Raw genomic sequence first — 17,437 nt, forward strand, 5'->3', positions numbered from 1 at the left:
GCTCCCGGGGATATCAGCGAGGACCATTCGCAACCGTCTCCATGAAGCTGGGCTACGGTCCTGCACACCGTTAGGCCGTCTTCTGCTCACGCCCCAACATCGTGCAGCCCGCCTCCAATGGTGTCGCGACAGGCGTGAATGGAGGGACGAATGGAGATGTGTCGTCTTCAGCGATGAGAGTCGCTTCTGCCTTGGTGCCAATGATGGTCGTATGCGTGTTTGGCGCCGTGCAGGTGAGCGCCACAATCAGGACTGCATACGACCGAGCACACAGGGCCAACACCCGGCATCATGGTGTGGGGAGCGATCTCCTACACTGGCCGTACACCTCTGGTGATCGTCGAGGGGACACTGAATAGTGCACGGTACATCCAAACCGTCATCGAACCCATCGTTCTACCATTCCTAGACCAGCAAGGGAACTTGCTGTTCCAACAGGACAATGCACGTCCGCATGTATCCCGTGCCACCCAACGTGCTCTAGAAGGTGTAAGTCAACTACCCTGACCAGCAAGATCTCCGGATCTGTCCCCTATTGAGCATGTTTGGGACTGGATGAAGCGTCGTCTCACGCGGTCTGCACGTCCAGCACGAACGCTGGTCCAACTGAGGCGCCAGGTGGAAATGGCATGGCAAGCCGTTCCACAGGACTACATCCAGCATCTCTACGATCGTCTCCATGGGAAAATAGCAGCCTGCATTGCTGCGAAAGGTGGATATACACTGTACTAGTGCCGACATTGTGCATGCTCTGTTGCCTGTTTGTATGTGCCTGTGGTTCTGTCAGTGTGTTCATGTGATGTATCTGACCGCAGGAATGTGTCAATAAAGTTTCCCCTTCCTGGGACAATGAATTCACGGTGTTCTTATTTCAATTTCCAGGAGTGTATATGAACAACATACAGTAAAACAAGTAGTACACCAAAATAATTTAGTTAAACATTAAAACCATACTACGCAAAGAGACAATCGCTGGCTGATTCTTTTCTAAAATATATGCGTTCTGTAAGGCAACAGACATCTTGCGGGCTTGTAATAAGAATGAAATGAGAAATGGTGATGTGGCGGTGGCGCTCAGCTACGTACCGTCAGACTCAAAGTTCAAATGTTTGGCTGGTTTCGTTGTCTATGGGCTAGGATTCGTAGTTGCCACATTACAAGCCAAATACTGCTGAGTAAACGGAATACAATATATATATACACATGAATCGAATCGTCGAAGGTTCCTATACTCGGCAATCGCGAATGCAACGTAGAAATTTATAAATAAAAGATGGCAATAAATAAAATCTACAGGTACTATCTTAATGACTTACAATTATGAGTGCGATAGTAGAAGTACTTTTGAGAATGTGGTATATATCTGCAAAACACTTATTGGTGTCGATGGTCCAGCAATTAAATGAAATATAAGTTGAATAACAGGAAAACAATAGATTCCTACTACACGTAATTAGTAATGAACGACAACATAGCTTGCGAGATATTCACTTCTAAATGCATGCAACGTCTTCACTGTAGAAACGTCGGATATCTCACACGTTCATAAGTCTGCACTCCGAAGTATTTGTATCTCTTGCCACCAGGTACAAACTGCTCCACACTCCAAGTCTCCCGTGACCGTGCGTCCCTCGCACCGTACTGTCCTGGACACCGCTCCTGTACTCTTCTCCCACTTCCATCCAGTCTCCTCATTCACGAGCACTGTGATTGGCTAGAGCACTCCCACCATGTCTTCAAGCCAACGCACATTTATAACCATAATGAAACACGGTAAATATTTGACCAATTTCTTCATAAATATTATATATCAGATGTAAACAAAGACATAGAGGAAGAAATACATTTAAAAGCGTGCTTCTAGCGTTTATTCGTGTAACTGTAGTGTGCTTAAGGCCTGACGCGATCGATAGTAATCTGTCACTTTGACTCATACTAACTCATGTACTATTAAAGTTACATTCCTGTAATTTATACCAATTTTGGTTTACACTAATAGCTTTCTAAAGACACGTCGGTCGACGTAATCGGATGAAACGTTTAGATTTTGGAAATTCGCTGCTGTGTGTTACTTGTATGATTGACAGTCGGATACTAAACTTTAAACTAATAAAGATATTGAAAATATGATTATACCATCAGAATCGTCGTGCAAATTATGGTAATATACATGTTTCTTTTTGAGGTATCACGATTCATCTGGCTACTATTAATTTCTATAAAAAAATGTGAAATGTCTGCCATTAAGGTTTCACAAAGTCGGCCATCCTTGGCACTCCTGGCGTGTCTCCTTCATCGACACAACGTCACCATGGAATTCCCGGCCACACGGCGGGACCACTCACTGGGCCTGCTCCTCATGCTCAGCTAACGATCGACACCACGTGGTTGCAGCTCAGCCGTGCCCCGCCGAGAGGCGCCCGCGTGGCCACGCCAAATCCTAACTTGACAATGTTTCCAGGCCGCCACAACTCGCCCGTCATCTCACACACCTCCACTTAATATTATTCTGACTTGCCAGAATGTTCATAAGTAGCACCCTTCACTTCATACAAGTAAATATAAAACAAATTTCAAAGAACAGAACTAAGTGATTAAAAGGCGAGGCCAACAGTATTTACAAGAGTTTTGTAGTGGTGTGGGAGCAGCATGAATTTCGAAATAACTTCATCTAACACAAATTATGAACGAAACTGCTAATTAAATAACTGCCTGAATTTCAGTTATGCCCAAACAAGCATGAAGTTTGAAGAAAACCTAAACTAACACAAATTAGGAACGATACCACAGAGTAAATAAATGCCTGCATTTCACTTATGTATGAACAAGAATGAATTTCGAAATACACTTAAAATAACACAAATTATGAATGATACGGCATATTAAATAAATGCCTGCATTTCTTTTATGTTCAAATCATTTTTTGACAAGAAATAAAAATTTTTAAATGCACTTTTACTTATGTACGATTTTGTATGCACTTCTTGTGCCACTCACTCAGCGTTAAGCCGCCTTCTTGCATTAACTTTTACGTCGCACTACACACGCTCACATGGATTTTAGCACGAAGTGTTCAGCAGCTCGCATGAGTCTTTTGACCAAGTGCCTCACAGAAATCGTGTCTATCTATGAATTCCGAGTTCCACCGTTTATCGTGTAAGTAGGCTGCCTAGGTTTGTTTATTGGTAACGCCACGTAGCGCTCTGTATGAAAATCACTGGCTGTGCTGTTTGCAGTCTGTGGTTGGTTTGCATTGTTGTTTGGTATTGTAGTGTTGTGCAGCTGGATGTTAACAGAGCTTAGCGTTGCGCAGTTGGAGGTGAGCCGCCAACAGTGGTGGATGTGGGGAGTGAGATGGCGGAATTTTGAGAGCGGATGATCTGGACAGAGACAATAAATTTGTAAGACTGGATGTCATGAATGACTTTTGAACATTATTAGGGTAAATACATAGTTTGTTCTTTATCAAAATCTTTCGTTTGCTAACTATGCCTATCAGTAGTTAGTACCTTCAGTAGTTAGAATCTTTAATTTTCTGGCAGTATTGGCGCTCGAAGTAGTTCGAGTAATGAAGATTTTTGTGAGGTAAGAATTCATGAAAGGTATAGGTTATAGTTAGTCAGGGCCATTCTTTTGTAGGGATTACTGAAAGCAGATTGCGTTGCGCTAAAAATATTGTGAGTCATTTTAGTAAATGTCTGAGTACGTTTAGTTTTGCTCAGCTGTTTCAAAATCAAATAACATAAGATGTTTATCAGCACAATCATTCATAAATTTTTCTAAGGGGACGTTACAATCGTGACAAATCTGTCCACAACGAAAACCAAAAATAGAAACTCATCAGTAAACCATTTCCCAAAACCAACCAGGATCCTCACTAAAGATTCCCTCCAGCGGAAAACGATACTTTAGGAACAAAGTTATAAGGCACAGTTTTCCAAAATTCCCAGAAGTTCTATTTAAATAACTTTAATCAATCCGTCCTACCTCTACTCACCAAAAATTGCGTGCACATACAATTGCAATTTTAATATCTTTCAAATTAACCATTTAATTCTTTGCCACACTCTTATATAAAGCATAAATCAATACATATTTTACTGAAATTCACGAAGTCACTGATCTCCACGCACCCTCAGTGCCTGAACTTCCCCATTTTGCTCATTTACAGTGCCACAATAAACTAACAAATTACTAATGAATCCCCAAATGGACATATAAATTATCCTTCCAAAATTACTAGCAGCATTTTCAGATTAGAACAGCTTTTCACTTCTGCCCTTACTCTATATACTCTTAGCAATTTTAAACTTCTCTCGTTTCCACACATGTGACAGCAACGACCATAGCGTTCTACTGAACCAACGCCTATCAGTCTCACTAGAATTCTACTCCTCCTTCATATACCAATTTTTACGAACTGCATTACACAAACTATTCCCAGCCACAAAATTTACTTCAGTGCTCTCTAAGTTTTCTGTTAGTTCTTCCACACATTTTCTCGATTCGCTACCCACAGCAAGCACCACTTTATTGCTTTTCCCCTCCAAAATGTAAACACTTACAGCTTCAACAAAATTACACATCAGTTCACTGTTAAATACCTTATCTTCCTGAAATAATACATCGATGCCTAAGCCATCATCACCATAAATATTCATCTCAGCAACCTTATCTGCAGATACACCATTTAAATCACTACCTAAATTCACATCAGAAACCTTACTTTCGTCCGTCGTCAAATTAACTTTACGTGAATTGTACACAACTTTGTCAAACGCCGCTACATTAGAAAAATTGCTTCTACTTTGTCGTGCAATTTTAGGACTTCCAGACTTACTACATTCAGCTGAGATCGCACAAAATTCAGCACATAGTACCATTTTATATACCTTTCCTCCAGGTTAACCCCCGATCCTCTTTTACATGCATTTTCACTTTCACACTCTGACAAACGTTTTAGATCCATACACTCATCAGTAAGTTTCGTTTAGCCTTCATTCGTGACTCGAAACGCGTAAATTCCTTCTCCGAAGTATCAATACCAGTAGCTTTTACATTATTACATAAACTACCATTACCATGTTCCTTTAAACTGAAATCATCTGCCTCCTCAGATACATTTTTAACTTCAACTGTTGGCGAGACCAAGGCTAAGCCTCCTTCAGTAACATTGACGCTTTCCGCCGAAACACAATCACCCTCACATGCAGCTGGCGAGATCAAAGATACTCCTCCTGCACTACCATCGACGCTTTCCACCGACTCACAAGTACTTGTTGCTACAACACCTTCCTTACAGTAATTGCTACTATTTGCCAATACCTCTTCAGAACTATCCACACAATTTGCTTTCACAAAATTCATCTCCTCTTTAACTTCTTTTTGAACCACTGAATCCTTCTAATCATCACCATTCACCCACTCATTCATTACACATTCCTAATTTACATTATTCCCTGCAAATTTATTACCATTCAGTCATTGTCTTCATAACAGTAAATCAGAGAATGTAGAATCAGCTATACAGGAATAAATTAATGGATTTGGGGGTGAAATCATCTTCACTTCGACTCACTACCATCCTCGGTCTTCTTTCTCCTGAGTGTGTGTTCATAAAAAGTCGAATTTTTCGTGGTACATTAAAATAAAGCACATTATTCCTTCATTGATAAGACATTTGTGTTGTGCATGTTTGTATATGGTGTAGCTGATTCAAGGTTTCATTATTTTCATAAACTATAATTTCAAAAACAGAGAGCACTGGTCGAATACATCATTTAGGTAAGTAGATAGTGCTGCGACTTAACCATTACGTTTCCTGACAGCCCGCATCTCGTGGTCGTGCGGTAGCGTTCTCGCTTCCCATGCCCGGATTCCCGGGTTCGATTCCCGGCGGGGTCAGGGATTTTCTCTGCCTCGTGATGGCTGGGTGTTGTGTGATGTCCTTAGGTTAGTTAGGTTTAAGTAGTTCTAAGTTCTAGGGGACTGATGACCATAGATGTTAAGTTCCATAGTGCTCAGAGCCATTTCCTGACACCTTTTCAGAATATTGAGGTGTAGATATGTTGACACAATAGATTCGAATCGAGCCAATGGTGACTTCCCATCAATAGCAGTAGCCGGAATTTCAACCAATATCCCCTTTTCCAGTCTAGTGTGGAACAGTGCCTTTCTATCCAGTGATGATGAGCCATCAATGGTATCCACCGGAGATCAGCCTACATAGCCCCATCTTCCTGCAGCAGAGCGGGAATATTAGCCCTATAACTATGGCCCACTAATGGTAGCTATATGAATTTTAACCAATACTATCACTTCTCCAGCACAAATGCGAGAAAACTCCCCTTTATAAGAGGACGCGACACTCGTATCTGAAAGTTTTCTAGCAGTAATGGACACCATATGGTCCTGAGGAAGATCACAGGAGAGGAGTCGACAGGTCGATCATTTTAGTAGAAAATATGACGCTACCTAATAGCCCAGAACACTTTAACTTCAGTGACAACGGCCGCGAAAGCTTGCAGACTTACACAATTAGCTCTTTGTTGTTCAATCTCAATCACCGTCAAATTGCACGCTACACGCTGTTTCCTGTAACGTTTTTCAACTCTCGTTATTAGGTGGGCAATGATTATTACAAGCAACGTTTTAACTCTCTGAACCAGCGATATTCTGTTCTTTCTGGTGTCAAGTTTCTGGGTGGTGCGCATCTTTGAAAGACGAGGTGGTACATTATGTGAGCATCGGTTATCGAAGTAAGACTCTCTCTAAATTTTTTGATGCTGTTCATCTTATAGAGTGAAAACTGTACATAAACGGAAAGAGGAAGTCTTGATGACTTTTTATATAGATGCGTTAGTGAATTTATAAATACTAATGATTCGTGAAAAAGTTCTTACCTGAAGGCAGCATTACCCTACATAAAATTTTGTAACAAGTGTGTAATTTTCCTAGTACTGTTATGATTACTCATTTACATGATACAGGAAATGGAAACAAATGCGTTTTATAGAAAAGACCCATCATACCGCGAGAAAACCATAGTCACTCTTTCTCTTGCATAGAATAATGACGAAAATCCTGAGTATGACCTAGAGACGGCTTGCAGTAATGTATTTCTGAATATTCCAGGCTGAAGGTAAGTCTGATGAGGAATTCATAGCTTCATCAAACACTAACAAGTGAATTGATGCGACCGAGTGAGATGGTGCTGTGGTTAGCGCACTGAACTCACATTCGGAAGGGCGACAGTTCAAATCGGCATCCGACCATCCAGATACGGACTTTCTGGGATTTCCGAAAATCGCTCCACACAAATGCCGGAATGTTTCCTTTGAAAGGGTACACCTTCCCCAACCTTGAAATACTCTGAGAATATGCGACAAGCCTGATGACATCGATGTCGATGGGATGTTTAACCGTAATCTTCTTTCCTTCCGTCCTCCGGAATCGTTGTGACTTCAGATAATGGCAGAGAAGTGCATAATAACTGCATAAATGGCAAACACATTAAGAAAACAGTCACAGCATTCAGCTGGACCAAGGAAGGCATCCAGTACAACAGCTGATATACCTTATGGTGTGACAGTAACTCAACAGATACAACGTTGCAATGTTTGGAGCAGTGTACTATATGTTAATTTATATATGTATTATGACTTCTTGGACAGATTATTGGGCAGTTAAGGAGTCTTCACAAAATTCGAAGATTATGAGCTTGAAACACATCAAGAAGCTTTGTAGGTATGTACAATTTGCAGACAATGAGCTAGCAACAAACTGAACGATATACTATTCCACATCTTCATTCTGCAGAAGAAAACTGCCGTCAGCAACGACTGAAACAAGAAACTTAACAGTCTGTTGACGGAACGATGGTGCATTATAAGAGTACCTGCATCAGTATATTCAAAATAAACTCCAGAAATGAGGTTTCAAAACATTTGTAAGTGCTGATTTGTCAGCATGTGTGCACGATTTGATTCCTTACGTGGGGCAAAGGAATGTTGCCAGAGCTTATAGAAGAGGAAAAGGCGTTTGGAATTGGAGGGGAGGACGCACAGCTGGTCCATAAGAGGAACTCCTGTTCTAGGGAACGACTTGTGAGATGACAGTCACTGATGAGAGTATGGGCCATAGAGAAAATCGCCTTTGCTCTTAGATACGGTACATATGACTGTAAAATATGCAATTTTTCTGTACTTTGTTCCAAAAAGACTTAGTTTTAAGACATTGCACATAAAATAAAGTACGAAGAAACCATTTTTTCATCCACGGGAACGACATTGTGCTATTTCATTTTGTACCACCCACATATTTTCTAAGGGCAATGTTGTTTGCAGAAAACTTGCTATGTTTCGAAAAAATAACTCCTACAAAACCGCAAATGCTTGTTAAATTCTTCACATGGCTATATACACATAATTTAATTACCCTAATGTTTTTTATTCATAATATTGTGTGTGTGGGCAGTAATAGATTAGTTACATATGCTTGCGTGCGTACCAGGATGGCACACTATTTTAGCTAATGTGTATTTATCTGCAGTTGCAAGCCTGACCAAACTAGCTTTATGTCATCGATTCCTTATTTCTTGTCAGTTGTTATTAGGCATGGAGAACTAGGTTTCGAGTATTTACTTCAGAATTTTTGCTCTAATATGAAGAATATGTATATATATGGGAATTAACTTGCACTTTATTTACACTGCCGACATATTTTTCCGACAATTCAAAACTTTGCAGAATTTTATATGTGGTAAACAATTAATGTACGATACTATTGTGTTTTTAACAGTGGATCCATCTGCTACTTACACTGGCAACTTCTAATGGTATTGTATTGTATGTTAACCGGGAACCTAGAAACGACGGAGAGGGTCCGTCCCCGCCGCAGCCGCAGTGGTCCACAACCCCACAACGACTACCGCAGTCGACTTCACCCCTCCTCCGCCCCACACCGAACCCAGGGTTATTGCGCGGTTCGGCCCCCGGTGGACCCCCCAGGGAAAATCTCACACCAGACGAGTGTAACCCCTATGTTTGAGTGGCAGAGCAATGGTGGTGTACTCGTACGTGGAGAACGTGTTGCGCAGCAATGGCTCTGAGCACTATGGAACTTAACTTCTGAGGTCATCAGTCCCCTAGAACTTACAACTATTTAAACCTAACTAACCAAAGGACATCACACACATCGATGCCCGAGGCAGGATTCGAACCTGAGACCGTAGCGGTCGCGCGGTTCCAGACTGTAGCGCCTAGAACCGTTCACCCACTCCGGCCGGCTGCGCAGCAACCGCCATTGAGTGTAACTGAGGAATAAGGGGAACCAGCCCGCATTCCCCGGGGAAAATGGAAAACCGCCTAAAAACCATCCACAGACTGGCTGGTTCACCGGACATCAACACAAATCCGCCGGGCGGGTTCGTGCCGGAAACCAGGCGCTCATGGTACAAAGATCAATCTATCCATATTTCTGTACCGCAACCATTTATTGGCGTTTTTTGCAGTGTAGCAATTTAGTGGTGACAAGAGCGACTGGGACGTGCTTTTATTCCTCATTTTCTTGATTTGTGTGATGATACTTAAGATAAAAGCGATTTTCAACAAATACGAATGCCTAATTTGTTATTTATATTTTGTAAGTAATTGTTGCTTTTTAATTATTTGTCGAAGTAATATGCTGTCTCCTAATTTTTGTATTTCGTTATGAATAAAATATAGATTCAAATAAATGTGACACGAATTTATAAAGTTAATAAGGCAAATATAGGAGACAAAATTTTCGATATTAAACGCAATTCATTGTTGTTGATGTTGTTGTCTTCAGTCCTGAGACTGGTTTGATGCAGCTCTCCATGTTACTCTATTCTGTGCAAGCTTCTTCATCTCCCAGTACTTACTGCAACCCACATTCTTCTGAATGAGCTTAGTGTATTCATCTCTTGGTCTCCCTCTACGATTTTTACCCCCCATGCTGCCCTCCACTGCTAAAATTGTGATCCCTTGATGTCTCAGAACATGTCCTACCAACCGGTCCCTTCCTCTTGTCAAGTTGTCCCACAAACTCCTCTTCTCCCCAATTCTATTCAATACCTCCTCATTAGTTACCCATCTAATCTTCATCATTCTTCTGTAGCACCACATTTCGAAAGCTTCTATTCTCTTCTTGTCCAAACTATTTATCGTCCATGTTTCTCTTCCATACATGGCTACACTCCATACTAATACTTTCAGAAACGACTTCCTGCCACTTAAATCTATACTCGATGTTAACAAATTCCTCTTCTTCAGAAACGCTTTCCTTGCCATTGCCAGTCTACATTTTATATCCTCTCTAATTCGACCATCATCAGTTATTTAGCTGCCCAAATAGCAAAACTCCTTTACTACTTTAAATGTCTCATTTCCTAATCTAATTCCCTCAGCATCACCCAACTTCATTGGACTACATTCCATTATCCTCGTTTTGTTTTGTTGATGTTCATCTTATATTCTCCTTTCAAGACACTGTCCATTCCGGTCAACTGCTCTTCCAAGCCCTTTGCTGTCTCTTACAGAATTACAATGTCATCGGGAAACATCATCGTTTTTATTTCATCTCCATGGACTTTAATACCTACTCCGAATTTTTCTTTTGTTTCCTTTATTGCTAGCTCAATATACAGATTGAATAACATCGGGGAGAGGATACAACGTTGGGTCACTCCCTTCCCGACCCCTGCTTCACTTTCATGCCCCTCGACTCTTATAACTGCCATCTGGTTTCTGTACAAATTGTAAATAGCCTTTCGTTCCCTGTATTTCAACCCTGCCACCTTCAGAATTTGAAAGAGAGTATTCCATTCAATATTGTCAAAAGCTTTTCTAAGTCTACAAATGCTAGAAATGTAGGTTTGCCTCTCCTTAATCTATTTTCTAAGATAAGTCCTAGGGTCAGTATTGCCTCACGTGTTCCAACATTTCTACGGAATCCAAACTGATCTTCGCCGAGGTCGGCTTCTACCAGTTTTTCCATTCGTCTGTAAAGAATTGGCGTTAGTATTTTGCAGCTGTGACTTATAAAACTGATACTTCGGTAATTTTCACATCTGTCAACACCTGCTTTCTTTGGGATTGGAATTATTATATTCTCCTTGAAGTCTGAGGGTATTACGCCTGTCTCATACATCTTGCTCGCCAGATGGTAGAGTTTTGTCAGGACTGGGTCTCCCAAGGCCGTCAGTAGTTTCAATGGAATGTTGTCTACTCCCGAGGTCTTGTTTCGACTCAGGTCTTTCAGTGCTCTGTCAAACTCTTCACGTAGTATCGTATCTCCCATTTCATCTTCATCTACATCCTCTTCCATAATATTGCCCTCAAGTACATCGCCCTTGTATAGAGCCTCTATATACTCCTTCCACCTTTCTGCTTTCCTTTCTTTGCTTAGGACTGGGTGTACCGTATCTGGCTGCTGAGCAGGGTGCGAGGACTCTCCTCTTCCCTCCCTCTTCCATGATCTTGCTACATGCCTGGACGCAGTGGTGCTGATGTCTTTATTCCCAGTATGACCTCGGATATAATGAAGTGCTGCTACTGAACACCATGTTGTCTTTATGTTATCACTTAAATATGTGATTTAGCTGTAATTTAGCATTCATAGCAACGAAAGGTGCTCAGACAATGCTGTATTTACTGAGAATGCATGCGTTCTGCAGTGGGCACTGATCGTTATACGTTAGAAATTGTGCATTTGCTGTCAGGTGTTGAGCATCAGGGCTCAGACGTAAGCCATTAGACACCATATGTTAGTGATTACATGTATTAGATGCCGCATTGTGCTTGCAAAGTGAGGAACATGCTACAAACGGGACGTTTGTTTCACCTTGAGACATGCAAATATCTCGCAAACGACACACCATATGAGAAAAAAATCTAGCCAAAAAGTTAATAATAGTAAAGGAGAGATATGTCTGTGCTACAGCTGGCCTCCTCCTATGCATCCCTCTTGCATGGGTTGGATCAATTTTGTTTTAGAAAATATGAACTCTTTTCTTTCATATTCGGACTCTATGCAAAAAAAGAAGAAAGAAAAAAATATGTACCGTTTGCTCAAATCATTGTCTTACAGTCGTGGTAGGCGGCGCTGTAATTTCGAAAAGTCAAGTGGGGCTCTTTTGATAAATAAAAACCGATACATTTGATTGTACATGATGGAAGCCCAATTTAAAAAGAGGGACATTTTTTTTTTCAAAAAGTACAGAATGGTAGAATTAGGCAGTTGTGCTGTATACCCCCATGCCGTTATCTGCTTCTCCTCTACATCCAATGATAGCATACCATTTAAGGCAGTTGATAAACGGTGTCATGTTATACTATTTCTCTGAAAGTCAAAGATAACTATGTGCACATACATAACTATATATTTAATCAGTATTATATTAAAATCATGTTTAAAAATTACATATATAAAAGAACGTTTCATATACCATGTTTTAAAATCAGACGAAAATAAATAAAATAATATAGCTCTATATAGATTACTAACCCCTTAGAATCAGCCCTTAAAATTTGTGATTGTAAGTTTTTAAAGGTTATAAAAATGATTGTAAGATTTACAACGAAAAACGTGCGGTACATGCAGTAGATAATAGTTAAGAAATGAATTATTCTTGGATGAGTTAGTAAGTAGTGTAATAGTAAGAGGTGAACTATTGGTGCGTCAACAATGTATTGCATGTACTCCACGTTTCTCGTTTTAAATATTACAAGTTTTTCAGTGACATAAAAATACACAGTCACAAGTTTTCATTACTATTTACATGCTGTTAGGTGTCAGTAGGTAGACAGAAACAATTATTCTATACCTTGTAGTCCAATTTAAACAGTTGATGTATTAAAAATTCATTTTTATTTAATTAATTATTTTCTGTATTTCAGTACTCAGAGCGTAAGATTTCACTATCGATTTGAAACATTCTAACGGAGTTAAAATAGAGACACGTGTTAAATTTGGGGTTAATTTCATTTCTCTTCACCTCACTCAACATATGTATGGTTTCTTCCCATGTATATAGGTAGACTAACGATGATGGTGAAAATTTGAGAGATTCGAGTTCGCATGGATACTTACTAGCAACTGTGTCTCCCATGAACAATTTACAACTAATACAGAAAAAGGGAGAAATGCTAGTGGAACAAAAAGTACCCTTCGCAACACACCAGACAAGAAACGAGTTAGCCTTTCATTTTAATCCAGTTCAGTGAGACATTCAAAGTATCAAGTCTCTCGGTTATCGGGAAATGACACTGGGAAACAAATTACCATCCGCCACAAATCAACAGGTAGCTGAGTTAATGCTGCAATGTCAGCCATTTATGAGCCATCTTCAAGATTTCAGATCTCTATTTCGTCGGGAAGTTAGTTTAAAACCAACTGCAATGTCTGTATTGAACAGAAAGGCAGACAGGAAAGTGGCATTGTACTCATTTCCTACACCTGTCTCTCTCTGCTCAGCCGTGTCTGTCTCCTCGCTTGCCACTTACAACACACTCCGCTACTAACTATACGATGCGCTGATCCTGCTGGTAGCCGTGATGTCAGTTATTGCCAACACTTCACATCCCATAAGTGCCGAACACTAAATTAAACTACAACGAAATGAACACACTTAGCTGCTTACAGGTATTGACATACGTCAACGGGGAGAGAATTAGTATATACTAAATTAAACACCGCCGGAACGTGCCACGTAGGACCAATGTTACCGACCGGCCGCCGTGTCATCCTCAACCCACTGGCGTCAGTTGTTGCGGATATCGAGGTCAGCACACCACTCTCCCGGCCGTGTTCCACTCTACGAGTCGGGGGCCGCTATTTCCCAATCAAGTAGCTCGTCAGATTGCCTCAGAAGGGAGCTCGGCAAACGGATGGTCACCCAACCAAGTGCTACCTCACCCCGAAAGTGCTTCGTTGATCCGACGGGCCTTTGGCTGCTACCGAACACACAGTTACAAAATACTATTAATACTGAGGTGTCATGTTGAAACTTTCAGGACTCTACTTCATTGGGAAATGAAACTGCTAAAGAAAGTACGCTCTCCCAGACACAACACAAGAAAGTGAGTTAGGATTGAATTGTCACCCAGTTCTGATATATGTTTAAAATTTCAAGTTTCTAGCTCACCAGGAAGTTAGTTCAAAATGAATTTAAAAAAAATTGTAGCAAACAGACGGACAACAAAGCGACCTAACAAAAACGAGAAAAAAAACTGTCGAGTCACCTAATTTCCGTGAGAGTCAGAGGCAATACATGCACTTACTGCGGATGCAATACTAAAAATAGCCCCAATTTGCACCATGTCTGTAAAAGTCAAAGATATTGGTTATCCATAGTTACCTATCTACATAATCAGCATATTTTAAAATGATGCGTAAAACTGACATTAAGTGGCTTTAGTTTCGTGAAGGTAATTATGTACCTGAGTCTTCACAAAGAACTATTCTATATATTAAGACATGGTTTTATAAGGTGTCAGCTGTGTCGAAAATCTTTCGAATCTTGGGATGGTCTTCTACTTCTATTTCATACGATATTGGTGTCAAATCTCCAGTGCTCTTATGACCACGTCTGAATTCATTTATTCGTTAATGAACTGGTTTTAGTTTGTACCAGGACCAGAGCCCACTTACCAGTTTTTTTACTATTCTTTACTCATATTTTTTAATTCGTCTAAAACATTTTAGATCCAGCCCTGCAATCATGTACCAATGTACAATGACATAATGCATATTTGATTGGAAGTTTAGGAGATTGGAAAACACCCAAAAAATAATTGGACCCTTAGGGTGTAAGTGCAACTGTGAGCTGAAGAGTTTACTGCTAGAGGTGAATTTTTTGGGGGCAGCATCAAACCACTCAAAAGATTGATGAACCGAAACAACGTAATTTATTAAAAATAAAAATAAAAAACGCTCAGGTTTAAAACCTTAATTTTAAACCACTCTGAAGTACCTCACCATATATATTGGGAATGGAGGAGGTTCGAAGGTTTAATTGATATTTATATGGAGGGTCAACTCCACTGTGTAGGAATCGGAATGGGCACGCTCAAACATCATTCACATCATGTGACTTAGAGTAACGGTGCTACATTTAGCCCTGTATAAGTTGCAGGCGTTTTGGACCACACATCTTCCAATCACGAGTACAGTGTTTCAGAAACTGTGGCACATGGTAGGTCATCCAAATATAAGAAAAAGAGATCTATATAGAGGCAGCAGCAATTGTAGATGGACAATTTATTTATTTATTTATTTATTTACATGTCAAGTTCCGTAGAACCAAATTGAGGAGCAAGTCTCCAAGGTCATGGAACGTGTCAGTCCATGAACTTACAACATAAAAGTAATAACAGACAAAAATAATTGTTCATGAACCTGAAAGAAAATCAGTCCATAAGTTTAAGCAAACGCTATCAGCAATACAATGAGAATCAGCTTAATTTTTCTAGGAACGCCTCGACAGAATAGAAGAGGTGACCCATGAGGAAACTGTTCAGTTTAGATTTGAAAGCGTGTGGATTACTGCTAAGATTTTTGACTTCGTGTGGCAGCTTATTGAAAATTGATGCAGCACTATACTGCTCACCTTTTTGCTCAAGAGTTAAGGGACTCCGATCCAAATGGAAGTTCGATTTCTGTCGACTATTAACCGAGGGAAAGCTGCTTATTGTTGGAAATAAACTACTACTGGTAACAAGAAACGACAATAAGGAATATGCATATTGAGAGGCCAACGTCAAAAAACCCAGACTCGTGAACAGAGGTCGACAAGGAGTTCGTGAACTCACACCACTTATTGCCCAAACCGCCCGTTTCTGAGCCAAAAATATCCTTCTACAATGGGAAACGTTACCACAAAACATAATACTATACAATGTAAGTGAATGAAAATAAATAAAGTAGACTATTTTACGTGTCGAAGTATCACTCACTTTCGATACCGTTCGAACAGTGAAAATGGCAGTATTAAGTCTTTGAACAAGATCCTGAGCGTTGGCTTTCCACGACAGCTTACTATCCATCTGAACATCTAGGAATTTGAACTGTTCAGTTTCACTAATCATATGCCTGTTCTGTGAGATTAAAACGTCCGATTTTGTTGAATTTTCTGTTGGGAACTGTAAAAACTGAGTCTTACTGTGATTTAACGTTAGTTTATTTTGTACAAGCCATGAACTGAGGTCATGTACGTCACTACTTGAAACCGGGTCAATGTTGCACACAACATCCTTTACTACCAAGCTAGTGTCATCAGCAAATAGAAATATTTTAGAGTTATCCATAATACTAGAGGGCATATCATTTATATAAATAAGGAACAGCAGCAGCCCCAACACTGATCCCTGGGGCACGTCCGACTTGACAGTACCCCACTCAGATCCCACATCACAGCCGTTATCAACATTGTGAATAATGATCTTTTGCTGCTTGTTGCTAAAGTAAGAGGTGAACCAATTGTGAGCTACTCCCCTTATTCCGTAATGGTCCAACTTCTAGAGCAACATTGTGAGATCAACACGGTAAAATGCCTTTGTTAAATCAAAAAATACGCCAAGAGTTCGAAACTTTTTGTTTAGCCCATCCAGTACCTCACAGAGAAAAGAGAATATAGCATTTTCAGTTGTCAAACAACTTCTAAAGCCGAACTGTACATTTGATAGCAAATTGTGTGATACAAAATGACCAATTAACATTACATACACAGCCTTTTCGATACCTTTTGCAAACACTGATGGCATAGAAATAGGTCAAAAAATTATCTACATTATCCCTTTCTCCCGTTTTATAAAGCGACTTTACTACTGAGTACATTAATCGATCAGGAAACTGACCATTCCTAAAGCAAAAATTACAAATATGGCTAAATACAGGGCTAACATGTGCAGCACAGAACTTTAATATTCTACTAGACACTCCATCATAACCATGAGATTCCTTAGTCTTCAATGATTTTATTATTGATTCAATCTCCTTCTTGTCTGTATCACAGAGGAGTATTTCAGACATCCATCTCGGAAAGGCATTTGCTAAGAAATTTATATGATTTCCTGTTGAAACTAAATTTTTATTCAATTCACCAGCGATGCTCAGGAAATGGTTGTTAAATACTGTAAATATATCTGATTTATCATTAACAGAAATATCATTACTGTGAACTGACTTTATATCATCAACCTTGTGCTGCTGACCAGACACTTCCTTCAGAACTTACCATATGGCTTTAATTTTATCCTTTGAATTAGCTATTCTACTTGCATTCCACATACTTTTTGCCTTGGTAATAACATTTTTAAAGACCTTACAATACTGTTTATAATGGGCTGCTATAGCCTGATTGTGACCAGTTCTAACATTTTGATATAATTCCCGCTTTGTTCTACATGATATCCTT

The sequence above is a fragment of the Schistocerca gregaria genome, chromosome 7 (genome assembly GCF_023897955.1).
Source record: "Schistocerca gregaria isolate iqSchGreg1 chromosome 7, iqSchGreg1.2, whole genome shotgun sequence".
NCBI lineage: Eukaryota > Metazoa > Arthropoda > Insecta > Orthoptera > Acrididae > Schistocerca > Schistocerca gregaria.